Raw genomic sequence first — 2,422 nt, 5'->3', positions numbered from 1 at the left:
AGGAATACTTTGGCACTTTCATATTAACTTACTGCCTCCCCAAGCAATGGCAGCTTCCCCAGAATTCTGGTCTCATTCCTTTATGAACCACATTGGATGTTCCTATTCACTCATGTGCAAGTTCATTTTTCCTCCTTTGCACCCTCCTTCAGCAATCTGGTTAAGTGTGTGGCTGAGTACTGCAAACTTGACATGTGCTCAGTAAATAAATGCTGGTGTTTTCACTCATAAAAAGCCATAAGGCATTAAAATACAAAATATGGCTCATAATTGTTAAAAACCCCACTATTTTCACAACTGCCGCTTTTGAAAATTTCTAGCTCCCCAAGAGACTGAGTCGTTGCTGGTCATCAACAGACTTGATAGCATTTTCTGAAATTTCTTGCAGTTGCTTACTAATACTCCACAATATCTCATCCTTCTTCTGAAAAGCCAGAAAGATCTGTGAAGGTGACAAAGACCTTCCATTTGACTACTCAGGGAAGGCACTTGCTCATGCTATCCCAGTGAGAAAAACCCCAACACTTTCAAAAGATGCTGAAAGATAAGCTTTCTGTCTGTCTTCCATTCAGGCTTCAGAAGAGATGTGCCGATAAAGATCTTGATAACTTACCCTGCTTTCGCATCTTGCTCCTGCACAATACATTTCTCCTTGGGGACACTTAGATCACACCAATATTCAAACAATTAGTAACATGTTGTTATTAAGCAATAAGCAATTCTTCCATCCCCTAGAAACTAAGCCCCTGGCTACATGATGGCCTCAGTCCCCACGAGAATGAGTACAACAAGAAAACTTACTGCCCAGAAACGCACAAAACCTGTGAACAGAGTGGCTGTGAACGAAACCAGGACATCCCACAGATGTGGCACACGAAAGGAAACTGCTGAAGAAACAAGTGCAACATGATTACCCTCAAGTAAAGACTAAGAGCAGGGCCAAATAATGAGAGAGATACATTGAAAACACTGAAATAGAGAAAATTACTTCTTAACGTCAGAGGAATACAGAGAAGGCATCTTTAGGAAGAACAAGCCTATTCTGACAGGAAAACATTCTGCTGTGCTTAAAATGGGAAACCATCACAGCCAACAAGTGTATACTTTTCACTACACGAGCTTGAAAATGCAGAAGGTGCAGCTCACGCTATGCAAGCAAGGCAGAGACTTTTCTGATTTACAATTACTCTTGACAATAGGACCCTGCGGCAACCATCCTAAGATAAATCCTGCTTGTGCAAACACTTTCAAAACAGTCAGAATATCTGAGTCACGCAGGAAAGCATGATGCACTTCTACAGTTCACGTTTCAGTTCAAACTCTCTGCACTAAACCTGTACCTCTGAGGAAGCCAAAGAGCAAATAATGTGACAAATATAAAGGATTTATCTCAGGAACTGAGTAACTGCTTCATGAGTCAGACTGGAATTAGTCTGCAATGCTGCACAGAGGTTAAATTCAGAGAGGAAGGTATTTCAGAGATGGTACTAGGGTTAATACACATCTCTTCGACCACAGAATTGTGAAGAGCTGAAGGGTGAGCAGATTGTCTCCAGAAGCACAAGACCAAGGAAAGCAGTTGCTGTTTATCTTCACAATTCGTTTGTCTCCAACTTCAGAAGCTGCTGACCTGCCACAATTCAGCAAGCCCACATCCACAGCCAGCTCTGTATGCCAAATCAGAGGGACAAACCTCTTTCACAGCATCTTATCCGTCCTTTTTTTGGCCAAGATTCCCACATCACACTCCTTAAGGCCACGCTGGTGTTCACAATAGCACTCTGCCCTCTTTTACCTTTTTATCAGGACAACCCACTTGTTGCCAGCCTAGCTTTTTCCTATTGAAAGTAAACTTGTCAGGCAGCCAAGAGTTTGCAAAAATAAAGTGTCCAGAGGGTGACAGTCTCTGCCTCCACACAACCGCACCAGAAAGATGCTCTTGACAGAAACTTCCTTCCACTGAACTTCTCCCCTCTCTGAAGTCCTATCTGTAAGAGAAAACTGGACTAGTATTTCACATCGCTTTAAAATCATCAAGTTAAGCAAATACCAACCTCTGTCAGTGCCCTCTTAGTTCTCAGGGAACAGCATATTTTGATTTTCCTTAAAACTAACCCATAATCTTACTCTACTATAAAAAAAAAGGTCTAAAGCGAAACAGGAGCATTCACACATTTCCACAACAGTTCAAGAGTATCAAATAATATAATCACATTAAAATCATGACTCCAGTTGAATCATGCAACTTTTTTATAACCGAGACCTCAGTCTGATGCATTGTACAGCACCTCAGAAAACACTAACTTCTAATATACCACAGTAATATTATACTTCCCCTTCCCTCTCCCCCCAAAATAAACAAGCCCCAAACCCCAGCACATAAACAAGTAAGGATGCCAAAAAAAAAAAAAAAAAAAAAAAA

At 41.1% G+C, this 2,422-nt stretch overlaps 1 protein-coding gene across 1 annotated transcript in view; it reads right to left on the bottom strand.

Moving 5' to 3' along the window:
• The window catches only part of EEFSEC (eukaryotic elongation factor, selenocysteine-tRNA specific), a 122,978-nt gene that overhangs the window by 50,907 nt on the left and 69,649 nt on the right, over nucleotides 1–2,422 (bottom strand). The window lies entirely within an intron of this gene.

The sequence above is a fragment of the Empidonax traillii genome, unplaced genomic scaffold (assembly GCF_003031625.1).
Source record: "Empidonax traillii isolate 1590-97213 ecotype Southwest subspecies unplaced genomic scaffold, ASM303162v1 scaffold155:size2260171, whole genome shotgun sequence".
NCBI lineage: Eukaryota > Metazoa > Chordata > Aves > Passeriformes > Tyrannidae > Empidonax > Empidonax traillii.
The sequence above is the reverse complement of the archived record's forward strand: the minus strand, read 5'-3'. Positions and strand labels throughout refer to the sequence as shown.